Raw genomic sequence first — 26,869 nt, 5'->3', positions numbered from 1 at the left:
AGAAAAGAATTTTTGCTCCAGCTCCTGGATAAACTGCTCTCTATAACACTTGCCTGCCTTTCCATTTGGTTTAGCCAAAACTCTTTCATCTTTTACCTTGTATACTGCTGCTTTCTCTCTTTCAGCCCTGCCTTTCAGCTGCTACTGAGTTCACCTTCTCCCTGCACTGTGGGCACATTGCCTGTTCTGATGCCCTTGCTAATTCTCATCCATGACCAGATTCAAAGCCCATGCCACCACTCCCAGCAGGAGGGTAGGCAGATACTCCCCAGCCTCTGGTTTCAATTCCCTGGGCTGCTGGCAAACCCGTCACCTCACTTGTGGCAAAGAAGAGTTGTTTGGCTGTGCTCGCACTGCCCCCTGTCCCAGGACATCTCTCTTGCCCTTTGAATCTTTTAAAATCCTCATCTGGAAGAAGTGGATCACGACTTGTTACTCCAGATGAGACACCAGTGCCTCACATTGTGCTTTTTTGTCATCTTTTCACTGTATGTTGCTTTCAGCAGTGAATACAGCTTATCTGTGTTGCACACAGTGCCATGCAAATTTAGGGCACTATTTTAATGCATGATAAATAATTACTATAATTAACAGAAAAACAAAATGCCTTCTGGCAATTTGTCAGGACTAGACACCTCTTTCCCTGCCATATATTTTCATATGTATGACATGTACATATAAGATCCCTCTTGCCTCTGTGTAGGGACACGCATTTCCCATTAGCAGTAATGGGAATTATGTGTGTTCACTGAGGGGAAACTGTAGTCTGCCCTGGCTGGTGTGCTGTGTTAGTTGTGCTTTATTGGATCATATGAGGCATGCCAAATAAAAAAAAAACAAAAAAAAAAAAAAAAAAAAAAAAAAAAAAAAAAAAAAAAAAAAAAAGAAAGAGCAATAACAAAAATAATCTGCAAAATAAAGTGATTAGGGATAAAAATTAGCTAGAGTTACTAGACTGATAAGAAATTTAAAAAAATGAGCAATTTTAATAAACCACATTTTGAAACTATAAACATCCTTGTATTGGTAGATGCTGCACTGCAAAATACTAAACTTCATTTCACTATCAATTTTCTGATTCATCTGAAGAAGTTCATTATCTGTTAAATTGAAGGCAAGCCTCCCACAGAGGAGTGCTATCTAAAGATGGATGTGTTTGTGTGTGAAAGGATAGCCTTTCTTAGCTGTTTATCAAAAAAGACATTCATGGACTAGTTACTATACTTCACTACTTTGTAAATATAAAGTACAATACATACATATAATCATATTACAGTGGTTCATTTTTGTCATCTGGTTGTGGCACATTAATACAAATTTAGTCCAAATATCCAAAGTTATGCTGCTAGGAATGTTGCCATCTGTTTTTAATGAATATCTGGGGTCCATTTTTCAGTTAAGCTTTTCTTATTGTATTTGTGTGTTGCTTTTTCCAAGCTATCTGCATAATTGCTTAAAGATTTTACTGCAAAATTAATATCCTCTCTGTGAATGAGGGAGAAGGGCAAAAACCAGGATGACAAAGGCTGAAATGAGGTGAAAGGCAAATTCAATTTTTCCTTGCACCATAGAAACCTCGTCAGGACTAGCTTTATCTGGTAATCCACATTTAAACTTTAACCTGTAGGGGGGCTCTTTGTGTTAGTTAATGTAAGCATAAAAAGAGTCTGAACCACTAATCAGATTAATCATATTTTGTGAGACTCAAAAGCTTCATTAAAAGGACCTCGTTTCTAAGCTACACATTTCAGAAAGGGAAAAAAAGTTGACTATGAAAAGGAAAGACTAACACCGAAATTCAAAAAGACACAGACTGTGTGTCTCCTGGAATTAAACCAGAGTTAAGAACTGGAACAATATCCACCTTCATAAAATACACCTTGACGATGCCAAAACAATTAGGACGTTTTACTATTGAAATTATGCATTCCCTACATTTACAAAGCTTTATCTTATGCATGAGGGAGAACTATTTATTAGACAAACACAATAAATGTCTTCTCTTTCCTCACATTTATGGAAGTCCCCTTTCCACTGAAGCAATCATATTTCCTAAGTACTTCAGGTGACCCCTCAGAGACAAGAAAAAGTGAACTTCAGAATAATAAGAACTGGAATCTTATAATCTGTAGTCAGGTTATTTAAATTCATACAAGAAACACCCTAGTTCCCTAAAGAGCATGAAAGTGAAAGAGCAAGCTACTCTTCCAAGTTGGTGCAGCATTGTGCTCTCTTTCAGAAACAACAGAATAACTCTATTTTCAACAAACAAATAGCTTTCCACAAATGAAGCTTCAGTGAGCTTTAGTTCATGCCTATGGAACAAAACATGGTTTATGATCAGAATCCCAACCTCAAGGTTTTCAACACTAAGTTCAACAGAAATCATCTACACTTAGGATGGTGGGAAAGGCATTCAGATCCCAGTTTACCCTGTTTGGTTCTGGAATTAGTGGGCCACTGAAATCGGGAGGTGCTTTGAGAAAACAATAAAATGCTAGTGGATAACAAAGCTGAAAGTCTTATATTCAGAAGATTATTTAATACTGATCAAATTAAACATTTCAAAGCAATTATACAGAAATCAAGACATGACATCACTGGGATGATCACTTGAAATACAGACATACCATTTTGCAACCATGGGACTGCAGAAGACTTAACCTCACCTTTGTTTTCCAAGTAAAAAGAACCATCCTCATGCTGCATCACAACCAAAGTTTTTGCTCATATTTCATCATTATGTTTCCATTTTTCTTTCCCCATAACTTGCCAAGATCTTTTGTTCCCACAAGCTGCATGAGCCTCTGTGTGACCTGTATTCAACAGGTAAGTTTACTCCTGTACCATTCAGGTAACCTAAAATACATTTTTATACACACATTGAATTCTCCACTCTATGTGAGGTTATACACAAATGAATAACTTTCTAAATGTCGGTTCACAAGTTTTCTCCATAATTGCACTGAGGTTGTGCTGCTTGGCAAAGTCAGTTATACCTAAAGGCACTGCTTGTACCCTGGGTAAGGTGACAGCAGGTGAGGATATTCTGCAGTAAACGACTGCTCACCAAGGAGTTGTCACAATTCAAAGCTCATAAGGGAAGGACAGGTCTTGGGGGGGCTAATTCCGTTTCCCACCCTCACTCTTTCTTAGAGCCAGTGTCTAGTTGCTGCATGTGCTTAACCAAGGCTTCAAAGAAAACACAACAGCCAAGTTTTCTACATTTCATAGACCTTACACTTCACAGAAAGTTTTACCACAAGCTGTCATTGTAGGGCTGCATTTCTGAGTATGTGCCACTGTGTGCCATCCTGTGCCCTGAGGTCTTCACTGTTTCTTCATCAAACCAAGCAGCTGTCAAAATGTGCCTCAGCTCCATCCAGCACACATTCCCCAGCTTTCCCTTCCAAGGAAAAGGAGGGAAGAAAGGCCAGTGAATGCCAAGGTCTTGCTCCAGTGAAGAGCTGGGATGTAGCCAAGAACAGGCTTCCAGGTTCCTAGTGTAGATGTAGACTATGATACCATTGAATTCTTCAGAAAGTAACACACAAATCTAAGTTATTTATGAGCTGACTTCAGTACATGCTTGCATCAGTATAAATCTGGAGCAACTGCACTGGGTTCGGCAGAATCCTTAGAAGTCTAAACCAATGCAATTGAAAGCAGAATCTAGCCCTTTAGTTCAGATAATAAAAAATGCTGCCCTAAAAATACAGACACAAAGAATTACGCCTGAACACAGAGAATGATTCACAGGTTTGACCCAAAGCTATGAATTTAGATGATCCAAATCTAACCCCCAAAAATCAGATCTTTGAATTAGGAAAACTAAAACAAGTGCTAAAATGGGATTAGCACTATTTACCACCATTTTGTATTAGGTCAGATTTTTTCACCCTTCCTCATACTGTCTCACCTTGTTTTATCACAAGTTCAGGTGGCATCCATATAAACACTTCCAGAGTGTATTTCTGTGCAGCACAGACAGCTACAATCAGAATTATTCCCTATCAGCTTGTCATCAAACTGTGTTACTTCCCAGCCTGTAGCAGGGCAGAGTCAAAGGGATTAGCTTTCAGCACTGCTGTCAGCCTGCTGAAATTGCTGGAGGTGGTTGCCTTCACTCTAGCTGGCCTGCTTGCCTTCACTCTAGCTGAATTGAGGCGGCTCTCTTGTCAGATGCAAGTTTTAGCTGAGGTTAATGAATAGTTGACAGAAAGAGAACTACTGAACCTGTTCTAAATACACACTGGGCATGTTTCTCATTTTATAGATTGGAAAACTGAGTCTCAGAGACACCTGTCCCCACAGAAGTTTAAGGTGGTGACCCTTACAGAACAAGAATCTTTGACCTCCATGTTTACAGTCCTTCCTCTTACCTGTACATTGTGTGCACTCTGGCCATGGTGGCATAGAACAGGAAGTGCCAGTTACCCCTACGAGCAGCGCTGCTGGGGTGGCAGCATGTTAGTCTTGCTTGCTCCTTGCCCAGCATGCAGACAACTCAAGAGGGTACATTCAATTCCCAGGAGATGGAACTACAGTGGCACAGCAGCAAATGAGTTCATCAATGGAGTTCAAAGGCTGGGAGGATTCAAATTATACTCACCAGCTCACAAAAAACATATTCAATAATTTTCCCTCATTTTAACTGTAAGCTCAGGTAATGGTATCTCTATTGAAACCATGTAAAAAAAACAGCTGACTCCATGAAAAGGCAAAACATCAGCATTTGTTCAGCCAGAATGAGGATGAGTATCTAGTGAATGCACATTTCATGGTAAGCCTTTCACAAAGATACTGAAAATTTCTGTGAAAATATGATAATCATTTATGAATGGCTGACCTTGCCTTGCTTTTGTGGATCTGTCAAAACGCAAGCAACTGTTGAAATGGTTGCCTAAGTTGGACGAGGCCCGCATTCCCTGAGCCACATAATGTCATGTGTTCCTGCTCATTCCAGACTAGATTTTATCTTTTCCTTTTTAAAAAGACACCAAAACCCACACCAACCTCCACCCAAACACCACCCCCCCCCATGTTTTAGTTCCGTAACTGATAAATTATTTTAAAAAGTAGTACAAACATTATAAGTTCCAAAGACAAGCTATACTGGAATGCCCACCAGTGATGCCCATAGGAAAATAGCAGATCCAGAACTTTTAACCACATCAAATAAAAGTTTCTGTTCTGAAATGAGAAAATTCTCTCTCTTTTGTAATTCTAGATTCTGCAGGTAATTAGGTAGGTAAAGCAAACTTCTGATCTTTTAATCATTCAGAACTCTTTACAAAGAGGTTTCCCACAAGGCCCATGATGTTCTAAGTCACTTTTGTTTCTGTTCTGCAGCCTCCCTCTCTCCAAGTTAAAACTCATGCAGAAAAAAGCAGCATTGCCAAGCTCAGCAGCATTGCAAAGGAGGAATCTGTGGCACCCTAAGGCCTGATTATATAAAAATGTGTAATGTTACCAAGAGGATGGAGTGGAAAAACATTTCCATGACTGCTTGGTAGGGCTTCACGCCTATGAGGCATGTGTGAAGATAGCTTCACACCTATGAATATCGTGCAGAGTCTGACCCTCATCTCTTCTCTGAGGTCTTAAATAATGTTCCAGCTGGGGACCTAACTATAAACATTTTTGCACTTAGCAATACAAAGAGAACACATGTGATAGGAAACACTTGGTTAAATTTGCAGCTTTCTCTGTGTTATAAATAACAAGGATGCATTTTGCCCTTCCTCCTCCCTGTCAGCCACCTTCTGTTCCCTTGTCCCTGCTGCAGTATCATCTAAACACTCCTGGGCTTTTAAGTACCTGGATTAAGTTATAGCATCTAGGGACATGAAATCTCATATGGTAAACTCCTAAGGAGAAGAGTAAAATTATCTCCCTTTTATCTCTGGGCCTCCCCAAACACAGAGAGTATCTTTTAAAATTCCTGACAATGTGTGACTCTGCAAAGGTCTGGACAGGGAACTGCAAATTATTCTGTAGCACTCAGTGAGGTCTTACAGAGAAAGTTTGAACCTACATAGTTGCCTAGATTGGGTTTGAGTGCATGTAATGGACAAAATACAGAAAGTGATTGTTCCTTAAGCATCATAAAAGATTTAGAAGGAAAGAGTGAGTACAAAAGATTGGGACAGGTCCCTAAATTGTCTGGATGTAATATGAGCCAACCTCCAGTTATTTACATTTCTGTTTACCTTTGCAAATCAGAGAGGTATTTCACAAGAGAATCTGTTGGTTTGCTATATTTCAGAATGTTATTTCAGCTGAACAAACTATGAGCAGTTTTCCAGCTGCAAATATGTATAGTGTCTTAAGTTTTCAGGGACAAAGTGTCATGGTATACTTAAGACATTATGTTGCTATGGTATAATGTTTTATTCAGATGATCAGAATAAGAATAGTTTTCTATTGCCTGTATTACTATTGAACAAAACAGCTCATTTTTCTACCTCTAAATGAAGAGAAATTTAGAGAAAAACAAAGAGAAATTTTTCCAATGTTTGGCATCAAAAGAATATTTTTAGAATGTTTCCAATTATGGACCCATCTGCATCCTGCTCCATTGGTACTGCACAAAAGCAAGAGAAGCAGAACTGCACAGTAACAGAGGAGAGACAAAGAAATTACTCATATTTCCCCCCCTCTTTTAACATGAATACAGATTTCTAAATATTATCACCGACCATCTCACTTGAGAGGCTGCACTTCACCAGTGATGAGAGAATTTGCTCTATTGAAATCATAACATGGGCACATTGCTAACTCTTGTTTGTGAGCTAGCATCACCTAAATTACAGTTTTATGACACAGTATCAGAAAAAGGTTATGTCGAGTGAAACCTGATTTTAACTGGGAATGTAGTAGTCAATTTAGTAGGAGAAATTTAGTCACCGAGTAAAACATGCTTTTAAAGGCCATACTGTCTTAGAGGAACAGATACAGTGCTATCTTTCAGGCTATCTTCTCATGTACCTTAATAATAGTCTTTTACAAACAACTGTTTGTAATGCAATAAGCATTAATCTGTGCGTATAGACTGCACGCAGGCCTCAGTCGCTATAGCACAATCCCACTATGCTTCTCAACCATAGTGTTGCAACTCACCTGCCTTCAAATGGTTAAACTGCCCCATAACAGACTTGCTTGTAAGTATATTAAACCATGCTTCACCTACAGGTTGTATCTTCAACCCACTGTACCCATGCAGAACCGAGACCTCAAAAGGCTGAGTTGCTGAAGTTCATACAGGAAGTTAGTGTGAGAAGTGGAAAATGAGTTTTATTCCTTTCAGTTCTACATTCAGGCCACAGTTTCTACAATAACATAAACAGAAACTACATACAGCTTAGACAAACAGTCTGCTGTGTTTGCCTGGCAATTGCTTTTTAAACGGACAGCAACTATTTGCATCTCCCTTCCTAAGGATACAGTTTCAGATCACCTTCAGAAGGCTCAAACTAGGTGCTTAAGATCCATTTTGAAAACTTTCCCTAAAAGAGTCCTCATTTTCAGTTTGAAAGTAAATACTGGCTTCTCTGTGTACCTGATGAGGTCAACGTGCTGTGATACCTGGTGTTAGTGGGTGAGGTCCCTCTCCTCCCTGCACCACCAGTGCATTTCTCCGCCCTTCAGAGAGAACCGGTGAAAGCTGTTCTCTGTCATTCACATGCCAGAAGAGGAACAATTTTTCTTCTAGGAAAACGTGCATGTCTAAACTTCACAGGGCCCATGTAGAGTAATCCAAAGACATTAGTATTGATACTGATGGTTATGTGACCTGGGTGATAACATGCTTAGAACTAAAGCTATGAAGTGCTGCCTGAATACTGAGTGTTACTTTAGTACAAGACAGAAATATAGCGCAGGATGTAACAGACCCTTCTCTTACCCTTCCACCAGTAACTCCCTCAGCTTTCCATACAGATGGATCTTCTGTCTTCTTGAAACAATAATCACGTGGGTGAATTTTTCAGTAGCTTTTCAGATGATTGCAAAACTATTTTTCAAAGTAATCCTGGGGAAAATGTATAAATGGTCTTCCACATAACATAGCCTTTAACACCTAGCAGAAAAACAAAAACATTCTAGTGAAAACCAGCAATTTTACAGTCAGACATGAACATTGATTTTCTCAGCTGGTTGGTGGTAGATCACCCACAAAAGAGTTTGGAGGGTCTCTATATATAAAGAACTGGGAAGTTAGGATTAGGAATGTGTCTGATTTAAGAGGGAGTTTTAAGCAATTAACTCTGCAAGCACACAAAAGTGAAGCACAAAGAAACACTAATGGGAAGAGATCATTAATGCAATCCATCCACATTCTCCATCTATACGCTCATTACCTGCTGACAACACCAATAGGATTTGCCTATATGAGGAAATAGACCAAAATAGCTGTTGCAGAATAAGCCATTATTCAATAGCTTTCTGTTTGTCCCTGTGTGGACACTGTAGGAATAATTAGTGCGCTTATTCTGTTCTAGAATAATCAGTGCACTAATTATTCCAGACTAAAGTATCTTTTATTCCAAATCACTTTGTCCACAAGGGGAGCTATTGTGAAGTAGTTTGTGCTCCTCTGCTCAATTTCCATGTGTAAAAAGGACGTAATCCGTGCTGTTGGAATAGCTGTACCCCCAGACTCCAGGAACAAATCAAATTACAGACAAGTTCCGATTCTCCCATCATTCAGGCTGGTTTGTTAAAGTAAGTGAATACACAGAGTTGTGAAAACAGGATTCAGCTGTAGGGCAATGAATAAGCTCTTCCATCAGAAGCTTTTTCTTTACAAAATTTAGTCACATTTGCATCCAAGCTTATTACTGGATTTAATTATTGTAGCGTATAGAGGCTGATATGGTAGATGAGACCTTGCCCACTCTTCTGTAAAGTGTGTAATGCAGAAATTGGATGAGCATATAGTGTAACTAGCCAATTTGATGGGGTAGCTTTAGCCAGTCTGTGTTTAAAAACAACACTATCTAGGAGGTTTTTGTGATGCAATGCAATCAAACTGAAGACCAATATGCCAAGACAGTGACCCTACAACACTGTTAAAAAACTTTTAAGATGAAGGATGGAAATGGTAATGTCAGATTTTATTAACCTGGGAGGAGAGTCCCAATACTCTAGCCTGGTTTACCCACTACTCTCCCTTCAGTGGCTCAGCATATCAATTTTGCAGAGTAAATTGGAGAGGCAGAATCAAATCACTATTTCTTTGTGGGGGTTTTTTTGTTTGTTTTTGTTTTTTTTTAAAATCTATTTTATGAAGGAAGGTGTGATCATATCTGAAGAAACAGTTCCCTCTTTTCTACTCAGATAGTGGCAGAATAACACACCGGAGCAAGTGGATAAAACCCTTTTTTTCTCACACCACACATGATCTGGCCCAATATTTGAGAGCTATAATGCTCAGATAGCAAGGCTGTGTAATATCCTACTCTGTGAAATTGGATGCAAGATACTTATACGCAATAAATAATACTCTTTTACACTTCTATGTTTCATACAATTTACATCATCTCATCATCCATTCTCTGCCTTTGTCTCACTAGAGGGAAATCAAATGCAGTTTGGGATATATTTCAAAATAAGTGGCATCATTGTTTACCATGTATTTTCAACAACATTTGCAATGGTCACATCATATGATTTTCTAAGGTTTTACCAATCTCTTCTGTCTAGGAAGTCATCTAGTATTTCTCAAAAGATGTTCATCATGTTGAATCATTCAGCCCCTTCTCACTATTATTTTGCTATCAATTCCTCAGCCTTTCATCTTCAAATTTTTTAACCCAAGATTTACTGTTAATTAATAACTGCTCTAAATATACTAATAAAATTTTCTGTAATTTGTTGAATATGGCCTAAATTACATTAATTTTATTATAGCATAACCCAAAATTCTGTATAGAAAAAATGTTATTAAATATCTCCTTATCAGAAGAAAACACTGACTTATACAAAACATCTGTAGCTCCAAGAAGCTCAACTGATGGATTTAGTTTCACTTTAACAAACTAATAGAAAAAATTTGATTTATGACAAATAATATTTGTCTATTTAAGGCTCATAAGACAGCTCTTTGTTGCTAGTGATTCCCACAATAAGTTTTTTCTCAGTTAAAGTTTCTGTTCATTGACAAGATGGATGCAATTAGAAATACAAGGTGTTCAGTATTCTCATCTCAGACTCTGTTCAATTATCTTGTGTTTCTCATGTGCAACTGTAGTTGTTCTACCCTGAATTGAACTAGATTGTGATTACTAGTTAAGAACTGAAAACACTGCCACTTTTACTTCTTTCTGTGAGTTACTTTATAAATAAATACTTTCAATTACAAAATTGTTCCCAAAGAAATAGGAATTATGTTGAAAGTACCTCACTGCTGCTGTAACAGTTTCAGATTTATTGAATCCTTCTCACTGTATTACAATAGCTCCTGCTGTTTTACCTGGACTGCAGCAATGCCAGACTCCAGCTTTGTATTTTGTAATGTTTCAATCCATATGGGACAACACTCTCCTTCCCTCCCTCCCCTCTCCATTCTTTTATCTTCAAGCTTTTGGTTGGAACCAGAATAGAAATACTAAGAAGAAATTATAAAATGACCCTTTCTCATTTCCAATAGGTTGGGTAAGAGCCACGCAGTTACATCCCAGTTTTACAGTTATCTCAGATTTTACAAGCAAGGGTCTAATTTTATTTTATTTGTATTTATTAAGGCCAACTCTTAACACAGTGGCACAGATGATACAGCTGAGTGAGGCAGATGAGAGAAGAAACATGTTTAGCATTAAAACAATGCTGAACTTGGAAAGACATACTTCCCCATCTGCAGCTATCCTACAGCTAGTGCTGTGCTCTTAAAGTCATTCTTATGAGGAAGTTTCATATCAAATTTCTTGATCTTGTCATAATCATTAAAGTGAGAATACAGGCTCCAGATATGGGCTTTACCACTGTATGAAGGCGTGCTGAAAATTCAAATGTTTAGATAATTTCACCATCCTGTTGCTTTAGTATCGGATCATTCTCATTTCTTTTCCTTCAAAACAATAATTTAAAAGTGAAAGCTATGTGATGATACTCTTCCTTCCCTGTATCTATACGGACCTTTGTACCAAAACTTTACCTCAGTATTTTAAATTGCTGCTTCCTTCTTTTCTGTATACACTTATGTACATTTACTCATTTTATGTGTATAACAGAACATTTAGGTCATAGAAATTACAAGATATAGCCGGTTTACTGACCATTGCATCACAAACAGCAAAGACAAAAATATCAAGTAGTAAAAGGTTCCAGGGTTCCAGAGTGAAGAAAAGCATTGACTTTGGTTTTAGACTATAAATAACTCCAATGGACACTTCTGGGGCACCAAGAGTAAGCCATGGCATTTTTTATTTTTAATTTTTAATTTTTTTTTTCTGTGTTAAGCACTCCATGTTTGTATGAATGCAAAAGACGGAAAACCTACTACTGCTTAGTTCTTAGCCATTCCAGCACCTAGTAATCTAAAGCGAAGTACTACCCACCCACTTTAGTTGTCTAACTGAGGTCAAAGTGATTATTTACTTGCGTAAGCTGGTCATAAATAATAAATAAGAGAACTAAATGATACTTAGAGATTGTTCCAAAACTGCATAAACAAAACCAGATCAGCTATCTCGCCAGCTGCTTACATGGAGATTCCTGAAAAGCTACCCATAACACATCAAATTCTTTATTTTCATTCTTGATAAACTATTCTTTCATGAACACAAGGGCAGAACTGCCAGATGGTGAGGTAGGGTACCAGCTATTGGATCAAACAGTACACCTAAAGCAGTCAGCATTTTCAAGGAAATGCATTTAATGGCATCTGAAAGAAACAAAATAGAATCAGTGAAATTGACGACTGCAAATTGTATCCACAAAGAGGATCACTGTGTAAGCTGAGATCAGAAGAAAGTGAAATAGATCCAGAAGGGCCATTTAGATAGTGACTTTTGTTATAAATTGCATATACAGAGCAAGTCCTTCAAATAACTATCTTTGCATGCCAGGAGAACAGTCTGTATATAAGTTTATGTGGAATTTGTTAGAGGTAGATGACATCTTTGGCTTTTCTGACATTCTTGTTCCCATTCTTCACTGGCATTCCCTTCCCAAAGTATTACAGAGTGCTTTCGCTGTTCCGTCCCTTGCCATCTTTGCAGATGCATTTGGAGTGTTACACATTACTGAAATTAGCCCTCCAAGAGATACTGGCAGTTTAGAACAGCCTCAAGCAGAGAAAGAGATAAACACACATTTGTATAACTATGAAATGCCTCAGTTGAAGGTAAGCAAAGAAATTAGACTTGAAGAGTTCATAAGGGGAATGCAGATCATAAAATCAACAGACTCCCTGAGATAAAAATAATGACCAAGCACTTCAAGCCTGAAACACACTGAAGATCATTTAAAATGAACTTGGCAAAGCAGAATACACAGAACAGTCATTTGCAAACACCATACCACGCTCAGATCACAGAACCATTCCATATAACCTCACTGATTTCAGGATTTGTTTTATGGTAGGATATGTAACGAATTTCCAACTGCACGCTCAAATCAGACCCTAATACAATCTCTGTTTACAAGCTGGAATCCTTTATTTTTTTTTGAGTTTCTTACCAAAACCTAGCTCCCTGCTTAAGACATTATTGCAATTAGGGTCTTTTTAATTCTTTCTTTTCCCACCACTCAAGAGTAAGCAGTGCCTTTGGACACTAGTTTTCCTCCATAATATCACTTTCAAAAAAGAGCAACTCAAGTCACTGCAGTAGCATGACTGCAGACGGCACTAGTTTAATGAAAACAAACATCTGACCTTTAGAAAATCAGGTGGTCCAGGTCATCCTCTCCCAAACTATTTTGAAATGTTTGTTGAACATGCTAGATGCAACATGCAGATACTGCTGGACTATGACAATAATAACTTTGAGAGATATAAACTTCATACATGAATTTCAGTTTTGTCTCTTGAATGTTAGAGAAAAACATTCTGAGGACACATTATCCTGTAACTATTGATGGTAGAGATATTTTACTTCCTTCAGAAGCAAGTGCTTCTCGTTCCTCCCAATCTTTGGACTAAATGGACCACATGTGAAAAGGAAATAAAATGGACGTTTGTATGCACCACCATTTTCATTTATGAATCTAACAAGAAAATGACCCTGTAAAATTACATTCTTCCAATTGACATCTAATACTTTTCACTATTCTTTGCACAGTCCAAACTGAAGACCAGCTGATGTCCAGATGTCCCACAGATTTATTACCACCAGACAAGAGAAGGAACAAGGTCCATTTTTATGCCTTCTACTTCTGCACACAAATGTGGGACAGAAGCAGCAAGAAAAAAGCAGGACCATGACAAAAATTTGCCCATGCTTTGGCTACCAAAACTGGCTGATTATATTAGCAGGAAGATTTTTCTTCCCCTGAAGTGGAGCAGCAAAGCAACACCTTCTTCAGTCTGCCAGGACACCTAGTAGGGTTTCTGTGTTTTGAGACATGATTCCTTGAGGCAATATGACTGAAGGGATGCAGCTCCCTCCAGTGCAGGATTCTGCTTAAATGCAACACTGAGCCCTGGAAAAAGATATTAACTCATTCCTCATTTGAGCTGCCAAACGTACCAGGAATACCTGGCAGCAGCTCCCTGCCATGCTGCCAGCCATTCTAGGTACACAGCTGGCTATTTCAGTGATTTTAGAAGAACTCGGAGGATTTGCAGCACAGCAGCAACAGCAGCAGAGGAATGAAAGCAACATTTGATTTCTTTTCACAAATGTCTATCCCAGAGTGGAGTTAAACCCATTCAGGCACAAACCTCTAGAATTAACTAATGTCCTGCATGGCCCAAATCCAGGCTCAACTTCCTCTCTATAAATCAGACAATTCAACAGCCGATTCCAAGCAATTTTCTCTCCTATTCTCAGAATGTTTTATGTTCATGTCACAAGCAATCCTGCAAAACCTTGATAGGTATATTCATTATTTATGATGTGCCATAATTATTTTGTGTACTTATAGACTAGCCTGCAGGAGGCAGTGTCATGTGTGGAAAGCAGAACTTATCAATGCTAATGATTTTTTGCAGAGGATTTTGAAAAACTATGATTTTCTCAAAAGAAATGCAAAATGGCAAGAAGTCTAGTAAAAACACCTGGTCTAGGATAAAACTGGGAAAGGGTGCCATTAGTTTTGAAACATGAGCTTTTACCCTCAAATTTTTTCCCTTCAAATAAGATCTGCAGTCCTTCTTTTAGCTTATATGTATATGGTGTTCAAGCTCTCAGTTTTTTGCACAAACTTGCACAGACTGCACTGGCATTTCTTAATAGCAAGATATTTAAGTAGAAGCAAGTGCCCACCTTCAGGCTGGAGCTAGCTGCCACCCACTGGTAGCATATAAACAGCCTGCTTTTTAACGTTAAAAAAAAAAGTGATAAATCCGGATGGAGACATCCCTTTGAATTTTTATTACTGCAATTTAGGTGAGTGAAAAATCAGGAAAGTGGCTGGTATTTATACAAACAGCATCATTCTTACTGGTGTATATAAGCCCAGTGATCCAGTAACAAATATTATGATTCATCAGTGTAAAGAAGGAAGAGGGCTTCAGACAACATTGCACCCTACGGTTACAAGTAGAAATGGTGCACATCAGGAAACTGGTAATACCAGTAAGGTTATAAATATAAACACTCAGCTCTGAACTGACTTTGTGAAGAGAGAGATGATAAAACAGATATTCAGCAAAGGCTCTTCACAGAATGCCAAAGTTTCATTTGACTTTTTTTTTTAAGTCTGTTAATTTCTGTTTATCAGCACAATGAAAGGTTGGGCATGGGAGGATACTCACAACTTAAAAGCTAAAACTGGACTGTCGGCATTTCATTCTCTTTTTATTAACCATTAGCAAGTATTCTGCACAGACACAGCCCATGAAAGTAATAATAGAAAGAAATTAATCAGAATACTGTATTTCAATCATGGGATTTTCTTGACATTTTATACCAAAGGAATGCGCTCAAGCAGTTTGTAACTGACAGCAATGCCATGAAATTGCACTACAGCCTTGATAATTATCCTCTTCATTATTTTTATAATATATAAAGAGATAAAGTACTACATTCTCCTCTCATTTTATAATAGTATGCAGGATAATGGAAGCAGCTGAAGGAGGATGTTTGTCTTACAATGCTACAGTTTAAATCTAGTGACAAGGAAAGAAGTATCACATTAATGATGCAGAGAGAAGAGCACTACAAGCATCCATCCTTTATATAATTATTCTACGCAAACTGTAAACATATGGGATAAATAATATACCCCAAACTTTTTCACTTCCTCTCTTTCCTTAATATTCAAGAAATGTCAACGACAACTCATCAGAAGGAAAAAATAATTTAATCTCATTTACATTAATTTCCTTCTTCATAAAATACTAGTGTCATCAAAGCTTATAAAAAGATTTATGATACAGAAAGAATTGGTCATTTCTTTTATACAACAGTATGAAGCACTTCTGTGTTACATAAGCCCAGAAAATTAATAGAAGTGAAGAGTCCTTTTGGCACCAGATGGAGACACCAAAGAAGTAAAGGTCCTACCAAATGTTAAGGATAACTTTTACTAGGAAGAGTAGCAGTAAAGCAGTACAATTCCATAATTTTAGATTTAGGCAAACTATTTTAGACAATATTCAGAAAATTTAGGTAGGGAAGACACAGTTACATGACAAACCTGTACAAGAAGATAAGAAGTTACTGTTTCCCTGTCTACCACAGCGTCTGCTCAATGTGGTATATGAACAACAGAAGTCAGCTCCAGATGGCTACAAAAGAAGTCAATCTGTTACCTTAGTAAAGCAAACTGTGAAATCAGGATAACTTCAGGAACCGCACCTTTGCGGGTAGTTTCAGCAGAACCTGCCAAATTAAGACTGTAGAGATATGAAGCACTTAAAGCATCTGTGGAGAACCATAACCTCCTGTCTCTGAGCATGAAGTCAGGAAATTCTCTTGGTGCAACCCCTACGAAAAGCAAAATTTATTTAGTCTAGGCAACATCAGCTCCTCAGTTTGAATTATTTTATTGTAATAACACGATGATACATGCTTCCTTCTGTAGATTGCCTGGCTCCAGCAGAGGAGCTGGATTTTTAATTTGGCAACATACCTGTAGAATGTCTTTCTTTAGTCATTATAAGTAACACCCAAAAAAGGAAGATGGCTTGTGCATAAACTGAAAATCCATGAGTAACTTTATAATTTATTTTTATATCACAAGAGGAATGTGAGAGCATGATATCACAAGTCTTAATAGAAGTGTTGCAGCAACAAATTGCAGACTTGGATCACAATTTGCCACAGTGTAATGACATTAACTTCAGGGTGTCTTATTGAGGCTGATTTTTTTTTTATTTGCCTCATGACATGCATGTACGTGGGTACTCCATGCCACTTATATCAGTCAGTTTCCCAGAAGTTTTGCCGTACTTAAGCTTTACTTAATGGATCTTTTAAAACTTTGCGGGATAAAACAATAAACCCAGCCATAAATATCTGGCTGTTTGCCCAGGTATTGTATGAATGATAAAACATACCTTTCTGCATTTGAAAGCTGTGTATTCCTTTAAATATACCTGACAGCTCAAAGTGTTTCAGCAACACATATAATTTTGCAATGATTTTTTGCTAAATCTACAGCTTCAGTCATTCACTCACCAGTTCCTGTGTCACACAGCCAAGCTGACTCTGTAGTTTCCTAGAAACATGGACTTTTTGAGACAATGCCTGCTCTGCATTGCTTGCCTCTAGAGCACAGGAATACAAAACATGGGGTAGGCAGGATAGCTCTGCAAAACGTACCATGCATCTCAACCTGTGCATCCGCAGCACTGCCAGTGCATTCTCTGCATATATCCCCCACACACAACAGATCTGATGCTTCCTTATTTTAAAAGATTCACTGTGTATGTGATGTAGGGCCAATCCACATGTGCTGTGACTACAGAATTGTCAGATCTCTTGTGCACACAGGGATCAGCTCCATGTTAACAGCATGTTTCTGAGACACAATGAACTTTGCAGTCTTTGCCAGTGACACTCAAAGACAGACTTAAACATATCTAAAGTCAACCTTACCACTAGGGGAAAATACTTCTCTGTTCTAAAACACACTATGGTTATTTAAGAATGTTCAATTCAATCACATATGTACCCCAGGCAGTTATTTTCATTGTTTCTCAATTAATCAGAGCAGACTATATTTTAGGGCATGCAAAGAATAAGGCAGTACTAGCTTTTCATCCTAAAAGCCAAAAGGCCTGCATTAACCTATGTGCAAAGACAGAAGACTTAACAAAATGGGGGGGGGGGGGGGGGGGGGAATGGGTAGGGAGAGAATCTGTCAGATCTTTGAAGTAATCCAAGGTCAAAAGTTTCCTCTTAAGAATATATGAGCAATGTGAACTTACCCTACCCAGGAAGCCACCTTACAAGGTAAACACTTTCAGAAGACAAGTCCTTGGAACTCTTCATAGTGTCAAAGGTTGAAATGAGCAAAGTGGCAGCTGGTTTGAGGCGTCTCTCCTTTGAAATGTCCAAACTTCCTTAATTTTCAAAGATATTTTGCAGATAATGCCAACAAAAGCCCTTGGTATATACAAAAAGAGCCTGCATCCTTGGAATAGATAAGGGGATTCAAGTCAAGCCTCTAGGAAAAGAAAAAACAACACAAACCACCACCTCTCCCCTTCTCCCCCTTCCCCCCCCAAAAAGTCAGATACTTGCAAAAAATTAATGTAACTTGAGTATCCAAAAATGTGAGCTATTAAAACTGCCCATTATACTCAAAATTGTCTATTAGAACAGAATCAGAGAAGATTAAGATTTAAGACCTTTCTGCCCATCAGGTGTTCATTATTTGCCTCAGCTGAATTGCCAGAGCAGCTTCCATGAACTTGCTAGTGCTATGCCTGCTCACATCACTCCCCAAGCGGTTTTTGCTGATGCTGCGTTTTCACTGAAGCTGACAGTGGGTGCTCACACAAATCTTTTTATCAATTTAGGAAAAGAGTTAATGATGGTTACCTGAAAGTATCCAAGACATCCTCCTGTTAAAAACTGCAGAATTTTGTTGCCTTTATGCATACACTTTAGAAAATTCAGATTTGTGAGAACAGTATAACACCATTCCAAACAGTTGTCATGTAAATATGCATAAATTGTTTTAATTTGCTCCAAAGTTATTATTTTCCCTTTTTTATCACTAATCCAATGGGATATTAAGCAATGAAAAGTTTAAGTACACTGATAGGACCTTTAAATTAGGCCTAGTCACATTGATAATACAGCTTCACACTGACTTAAATACCTAAAATAGTACCTACAATTAGAAAAGAAACAAAGAGGGGAAGTTTCTAAAAATGAGAGCTTCAAGGGACATAAAGAAACAGCAGACAGACTATCAGATTTCTTCATAGAGAGGCACTGCTGCAACAGCGTTGTTTCTTCAAAGAGGTAGCCCCTCAACAACATAAAAATATACAGTTTTTCAAAAACAGTGAAATATTTTCTAATATGAACATCCTAAAAAGAGGAAATCAATAAATGGCATGAAAAACTTCAAAGACAGGCCTCCTGTCAATGACAGAGGTTCTTCAGCAATGTAAAGTCTTTGAAGAAGGACTCCCAGTGCTGGGAAACCTTTGAAGTGACAGAAAGCAGACATTTATAATTACAGAAAGGTGTGGTGTCCAGCAGAGATAGTAAAAAGATATAACTGGGGTATGTGTGGGGGAGGTTGAGCGGTGACTTGGGCCCTGAGCGACCCTGTTCTCTTGAAGCCTAAGAGCCTGCAAGGTCAACTCTATATCCATATGAAAGAGACAATTTGTGAAATGGAGATGTGGGTAGAGCTTAGAAACCAAATTACTGCAGCTTTCACACTTCTAGCATATGTTTATTAAACAAGGCATCATCTCTCTCTTTCCTCACTACCCGAGATTCCAGCACACACATAATCACACAGCCCGTTTTCTCTTTGCAGCCTATAATTCCCCTGAGGGGATAGTTAGGCTTGTTATGTCCATTGGCTTCGAAGCTGGCTTGTACTATGAAGTACAGTAGTCCAGCTTTACAGATATTAATCTGTGTTTTTCATTCCTTCCTGAAATTCTTTCTTCCTTCTTCTCCCCTAGCCAGCTCCCTGGCTATTTTTTGGAAAGTGATACAGAAAGTCAGAGAAGTGAAAAATTATATTCTGGAAGAAAACTCAACTGTCTGGATGCTGGAGTTCTTTGACTTCTTGGCTACTTGAAAGGAAAAATGTGAAAGTTTAATTTACAGAAATAGATTTTTGGTTTCCTCTCAGACTACAAGGTAAGTCTCTGATGTGTTTTTGGAGCAAACAGGATCTGCCCATGCTCTGAGCAGTCTGAAAGCAGAAGTCATTTTAGCATGGTATTCAGCTCACACTTTGCCTCGCTAGTTAGGCAGAGTTAACAGCCCATGCTTGTCCCTGCCTTTCATATCTCTACAGTTCCGGGTTGTCCTAAAGCACAAGTCTCTTGCTTCTCCCCCAAAGATCCACCAGTTACATCCAGAATATTAATTTTTAACTTCTATCCTGTGACAGAAATAGAACGTTTACAGGAAAACATCAGCATCTGATACCAGCCAAGATTTTCTGGGAAGCTGAAATGAAAGACAAGCAAGCAAATCAGCAGATGCTGCTCACCTCACCACTCACTTGGTCTTTCTTGTATGGATGGGCCAGGATCTGGAAGGAGGACTGCTCACAGTGGGCTGAAATGGGTCCTCCAGTCAAGAGGGTCTGTATTCTGCTTTGGTGTGAGAAGGACACTAGAGCATCATGTTTCTCAATGGCCTATAGCTCCACCTGTGAGCCTCAGATCTATACACGTCGTAGGCAGGAAGAAAATGAACTGTCAAAAAGCAAAAACCAGCTCTTTATCCCTTGTGTTTCTCTGCAGGCTTGCATAGCTAAATACTTCCAAGCGAAAGTTGGCAGAAGATGGCATCCTTTTAACAGTGAAATGAACGCATGAATGATAATGCTTGGTAAATTTTACATGGGATGTGGCGTCCACAGATCTTAAATCCAGACCCTAACCCAGGTTATGAAAAAAAAAAGAGGTCCTGGACAGAAATTCAGGCTGTCTCTGTAGACAACTTAGCAGAAACATAACAACATTTACTACTGCAGGAAATTCAGAGTAGACAGCATTGAGGCTATTTTTGCCTTTAGATAACCTTCAGTCCTAGGTTAAGGTCAGAACTAGAGAAAATAATACTAAAGTCCAATGCAGTCTTCAGAGAATTGCTGAAGCTTATTTTGTTGAACTCTTCTTTTGCTGGCCAGACAGCAACCATGTAATTAGGATAACTATGCAATAGTGTTTTTAAAGGAGTGCTACAGAGAAAAACTCAAACTACAGTACATATAAAATCACTGTATTTGTTTTCCCATGCATTAACAATTTAGTTTTTCTTCTGTTCAAGAGGCTGGCCTGAAGGCAGTAAGGGAAAGAAAATCACAAAGATTACTACCTTTTTATAACTATCTTTCTAAAAGTTATGGCACTGGCTACATGAGGTGTGTAGTAAAAAGGAAAAAAAAAATAATCCTAAATACTAATGGAGAGACCGTATGGAAACTCAAAAGCAATTAACATGCAGACGAAATTTTTAAGAGTAGTGATGAAATTAAGTATTGTTACTAGAAGATGTTTACTACTTAAAATATCTTTCAGGTCTTTCAAAATATTGCTTGAAGGATTTGGCATGACAAAGAAAGCAGATGTTGGATAACACATAACACATCAAGAAAACAATAATATATTCTGAGCTTGAGTCCTGCTGGTGATACAGGACAAAAATATGCCTGGGCAATCTGAGAAAGCTTTTAAATAAAACAAAGCCAAAACAAATTTAGAAGTTATTTTTGAAGTACCTACACATCATGTAAATTTGTGCTACAAAAAGTTAGGTGACAGGATGAACTCAGCAAAAACTGACATTACCTTATATACAACAGATAGTGGAAATTTTTTTTCTGATGTGTAGTATTTGCTAGCTGCATGATATGCACTGATGGGATTCAGAACATCTCTATGGTACACGGTGCTGTCTATACCATAGCTGTTTAACACCAATGCTTTCTTAAAATAAGCACCCTAAATCCACAACTGGACACCATTACGAAAAGGAGGGTGCAGATATAAATACCTTTCCAAATTTCCAACCAAACTGAGAAGCAAGGATACTTTCTTCATGGCTGCTGCATGATAAATCTTTTCAATGCTTAGCAATATCATGTTCATTGTGTTCTGGCAGGTGGTATGATACGTAGAGATCTGCACACATTAAGACTCCCACCTTTTCTCTTATTCATCCATGTTACTAGAATCCCTTAGGAGTCACATACCAGTTTTTCCTTACTCTCACATCCTGGATTATAGGCTATTTCTGTAGCCAGTTAAGCACAGCTCAGACTACTAAAAGCAGGGGCTGTACCCCTGGGTAGAATGAGGACGTGTTCTCTGCTGATGATTTGATTTGCAGCAGCAGTACACCTTGGACAACAGCACAAGATCAGAGGTTACTGTACCACCACCCCCATTTGGGTAATGCCTCACTTATACAAATGAGACCAGAGGAAAACAAAATTTTGTTTAGTGCACTAATTATATTACAGGGACATCCTCATGACTTAGCAAAAAATGGGTCTAAGTGACCCATCATCCAAGGAGGAACCAGTAGTGAGGCTTAAAAATGTGGTCCAAAACACCCTGAACTTACTAAAGTATTTCTGGCAATTGGAAAGTTTTCAGGACTCAATCTGGGGCAGACAACTGTTATCACTTGACTGACAGGTAACAGAATCTTGAACATCAGGCTCAGTTGGCCAATAGGATGTGCTACATTAGTCATGCATTTAGGAGAAAAAAAGGTCACATCTGGCCATAGTCTAAGGATCAGCAGAAACAGTAGTACAGAATGACCCAAACTTATATGCCTTGCTGATATTCCAGGTTTTTACTGTGTATGATAATAAGTTCAGTGAGTTTGCCAAGATGTCATCTCTGGCATATTCCTTTTTGCTGTTCTTTCTTAATATTTTGCCTGAGAACACAAGAATCAGATTTATGAAAAATGTATGCTGTTGTCAAGTACATACAAGTAATTTCTGTGAAGTGTTAACTAAGAAGGACTTATCTGCCAAAATTTAAGTATATGTTTGTTTATAAGCACTTTTTATTTTCATTCTTTTGTGGGAATCATCAAAACATGATAATGAATTGTTTAAAATTTAAACTTCAAATATAATAAACTAATCTGATATAGGAATAATGCTGAGAACTCAGTAATTTTTCTTACACCCATTGAATTTCAGGCACATCTCAAGTTTCCAAATGCCTTTCAGATTCAGGAGATGTCTCACAAAAAAGAAACCCTGAACAAACAACACAAAATAATAGACTTTTAATTTTTTTTTTTAGCTGTCAATCAAAATACATTGCTTACTTCATTAAGGAGCCTATTCCAAGCATTCAGGAGCTACACATAATGAAAACTTGATATGCTGTATTAGCAGCTGACAGTATAAATGTACAAAACCCAGACATTATGAAACTTCTCCAAAATACTCAAATATTGTATTCAGTTCTATTGAGTAGTCTATGTACAGTTTCCATAATACATTATTTTTTTCCAATATAGACAAAAAAGAAGGGCATGGATCAGACCTATAGTACTCTTTATGCAGCAAGCTGCAAACAAGAGAGAATCTCTTGCTCTGATGAGTTCAATATATTACAGCCTTATCCTACAAATGGTGATGCACGTGTGAAATCCAAAGTCAGTAATTGTGAAACTAATTTTGTCAATATCAGTAGGATTAAATCTACTTTTGAGTATTGACCTGATAGAGGAAATATAACAGAAAGGAGAGGATAAAAGTCACCACTAAACAGAAAACATTGATCAGTTTAGCTTCATCTTTCTTAGGACTGTTTCTGGCTACAGTTTGTGGGTCCTTTGTGAAAGAAGACTGAGTGCTTGAAATGAAAAGCAGTGGACGAGAGTAAGGCTTCAAAGATCACAGCATTAAGATTTCTAGGGCTTTCCAGACACCAAGTATGAAATGGATATTCAGCTACTTAGCACTGAAAAGCAGCAAAGTAAAAGCCTCTCACTTGAACAAGAAACTCTGGGCAAGGAGCAAAACAACTTGGCTAGTGGTTGGGATATGGACTAAATTAGGCTTTAGAGAAAGTACATTTGAGGCTTGCCTCTAGCATGTTGATTTTTGCAGGTTATTTAGGACTCAGTTCCACTCCCTACAAATCACTCTGTCTCCAACACATGGAGATAGTGAATATGATATCCGACACGCAAATACCACAACTTCCTGGAATAGCCTCTTGAGGCCAGCAGAAAATAATAAGGCTCCTTAAATGGCCCTAGACTGCTATATGGAGGCAACTGAATGATCCTGCACCTCATGGTACGTAGGGCCTCAGCGTGAAGTGCAATCCAGAAAACCCCTCCCAGTCTCTGAAAGCCCTGATGTGTTTTATCTGCAAGTTTCCCAGACACACCTTAAAACAATCCTGGGCAGGTCAGTGCTTTGATTTAGGATCAATAGAGGCTCACTATCATTCCTTAAGACAGATCAGTAGCCACTGTTTTATGCAGAGGCTGGAGGTAAGTAACTTTTCCTTCTGAAGTAAAATGATGCCCAGTGAAATACCCTAGCCACCAGAATTGTTTAGAATTAAGCGCCATCCACCCACAAATGTCAAAGTCCTCTTATGTGCTTTTATGGAAAGTACTGGTGCCTCGGACATCAGTCTCTGGTGATGCTCAACCTCCAGGTCACTTAAACTGTGCTGCTCCCTGAGCAACTAGTCCACTCATTAGCCAGACTTGCTCCACCCTGGCTCCAGGGTCACCTTTCCCTCCAAAACTAGAGTGCAGCCACCACATGGCAAAAGCTTGAATCCCTCTTCACACATGAGTTGGATCACAGACTGGGTGTGCACTTACGTCCAGCAGTTCAGATAACTTCTGATGGTCATACTGTGTCTCAGTGATGTCAATGACTGCCCTTCCTCAGGCATGTTGGGATGGGTACAGACCCTAACAATTAGGAGGTTTTAGCTACTGTGATGAGAAGGGCTGTCTGTAACTCAAGGCAAAATGAATTCAATTCCCACAGCTGCTAAATAACAAAGAATTCAGAGATACCACTCCTTCACTTTGAAGGATAGCAGGATACAGAACAGGAAGGGGAAAAGGTGAGCCTCATCCTAAAGGAAGCATAGCTATTTAGAATCTCCCCTCTGTTATTTTTTTCTGAAGAGAAACTACATGGTCCAAAAAGCCACAGGGAAAAAGGAAAGCAACAAGGGAGCAGAAGATTGTTTTTACTTCAGTATGCTCTAGATTCCTTGCAAATACCAGATACGTTATGTTGCAGGAAAACTGAGCATCTAGCTGGAGCCCTCCTGCAGAAATCAAGACCTGAAGTGAGTAGGTCTTTGACCTTACCTTATTGTGAAGGGTATTTTTCTTCACTCTTTTGCAAACTCTGTAATCTCAATTTCAGCGGCAGTATCAGCCTAAATTCAAAGCACAAAATTCAGATATCTCCGAGCTGTTTGCTTTCTTTTGTATTTTTCTATCAATATTATAATATGCTGTGTACAGAGAGTAAATTTCAGAGGGTTTGGAATTAATCTGTTCAAATTGTTATTGTTTGGAGAGCATGCATTTTTCTAAGAATCACCTACCTCTTGTATCCATAAACTATGCACAGTATGGTGTGTTGGATAACATCAAAGGAAGCAGAACATTCTCAGTAATATATTGTATTCTGTAAATCAGCCTGAAAGGTATTTTTCAGCTCATTTTGACTTTTATTCTTTCTTTTCCCTGCTGCTTGATGTAAAACTGACAAAGTAAAGCTGACAATAAGCTGCAGAGAGATGCAAGCTTCCTAGTACAGAAGAGTAAACATTTCTCTTAACAGATGGAGTCATTTTCACTTTCATTACCATTAACAAACTTCAAAACTCTATGACAGTAGAGGGGCCAACAAGCTAGCATTGTACTCCTGGATGATGCTTTACAGCTATATTTTTACAGATACTTGTATATTATCTCTTGAAGATCACATGAATTAAGACAGTATCAGCTGCACAGATAGGGCATTCTTGAGGCCTGCAGTCCAAGACTTTGAGCAATGAAGGACAAGCAGGATCCATTCTTTGTCCCAGTCTTCATGAGTCTTCCCCATATAAACCATCCCTGCCTTTTTCACAGCACAGTCAAAGAGAAAGCTGTAATTCTCAGCCCATAATCTACTGCTAGTAATGCGTATGTTATTGAAAGCAGCATCACAGAGTGATGAAATAATTCTTTCAATTTGAAAAATTAATGTAATTTTTTTTTTTTGGCTGTCCAGTCTTTTTCTGTCTTTAATATGCTTTTTTTTTTCCTCTCCTGTATAAAGACATCTAGCATTTAGAGAATCTAGTATTACAAAAACTATTTTTGAGAAGAATACACATTATGAACCGCAAGGTCTTTAAATGCCAAATGCATTTCCAGCCTCACTGAAACTGGCCCAAATTTAGATATAAAAGCTCCTTGTACATTTTTTCCCTTTACATTTTCTCTCTATTATTTTATACAGTCAGGTAGCTGGTGGTAGATTGTAAACATGGGTAAAGCCTGCAGAGATCCTTTTATAGAGTTGAAAAAGCCATTTAAGATTTAAGCCCCTATATTATTAATTTACTTCAGCATTTGTGAGCTGCAAAACTGTATCTATAGCATTTTGTTTTCATGTTTAACTTGTAGATCCTACTTATCATAAAAAGATTTTTCTTTCTTTCCACAATAACTTTTTGCTCCACATATTTTAGCTACAGACTAATTTGTAAGAAGATTTTGTTTGCCTGAAATAGGCAGCTATTTAATTTTCCTTTTGTTTTTTCAATGTATCAGCAGAATCCGTTAGATGCTGCAAATGAGTCAGGAATAATACCCAGAGAAAATTAGAGAAATAAAGAGTAAATAACTCAGTGTTAAAAGAATTAATATAATGGGATCACTCAGAAACTATCAGGATCATTAATGAAATTAAAGTATAACCCATACTAATTTAAAAATTCAGTTAAAGGCTACATTTAAAATTACTAAATGTCAGGGGAAAACATTTAAATTATGAAAATTATTATAAAGCTCTGACTGGAACGTACCCATTTACACAAGCCTAAAGTCACCCATTGAGTTTATATGCATTGATACACTGTGTTATTGAGCAGAAAATTATTAATGGAAATGGCTTAGTTCCATTTACTTTAAAATATAGTTACAATACAAATAAAGATATAGATACGCTTTTACTGCATTTCTCGTATAGCTCCATCTGAACTTTATGATAATTACTTTTAAATTAGTTTGATTTTTAAAAATATATATACACTTGTACTTAATTGGTAGATTTACTGATAACATGTCAGGTGGTGAGGGGGAGAAAGCAGCATATCATGGACAAGGTTGAATTGCTGCTGGGTTCTTTGAGTGCTTGTCCACTGTGCATCATGCACTTACATCCACACCCCACCCCTCCCATGATATAAACACCTACAAAGCATGTGCAAACACAACTATCTCTGATTCACTGACCAAGTTTCTTGTGCAAATCCAGCAAAATTTTCAAACATAATGTTTACAACTAACAAAGATTTTGTGACCATACTCTAAAAGGA

The 26,869-nt window shown here is 38.0% G+C and overlaps 1 long non-coding RNA gene across 2 annotated transcripts; it reads right to left on the bottom strand.

Annotated features, from left to right (window-relative positions):
• Positions 1–15,043: 15,043 nt before the first annotated feature.
• On the bottom strand, positions 15,044–20,186 carry LOC130605896 (uncharacterized). Of its 2 annotated transcripts, XR_008973821.1 has the most exons (4): positions 19,804–20,186; positions 17,562–17,745; positions 16,788–16,918; positions 15,044–16,094 (listed from the first exon to the last, which is right to left on the bottom strand). It is a non-coding gene; the product is annotated as an uncharacterized LOC130605896 (long non-coding RNA). The 2 variants fall into 2 exon arrangements; XR_008973820.1 differs by lacking the exon at positions 19,804–20,186 and having other exon boundaries at positions 17,562–17,812.
• Between the last annotated feature and the right edge of the window lie 6,683 nt (positions 20,187–26,869).

Source organism: Pezoporus wallicus, unplaced genomic scaffold, assembly GCF_028554395.1.
Source record: "Pezoporus wallicus isolate ANWC-B61680 ecotype Strahan unplaced genomic scaffold, APGP_CSIRO_Pwel_v1 scaffold_7402, whole genome shotgun sequence".
Classification (NCBI taxonomy): Eukaryota; Metazoa; Chordata; class Aves; order Psittaciformes; family Psittacidae; genus Pezoporus; species Pezoporus wallicus.
The sequence above is the reverse complement of the archived record's forward strand: the minus strand, read 5'-3'. Positions and strand labels throughout refer to the sequence as shown.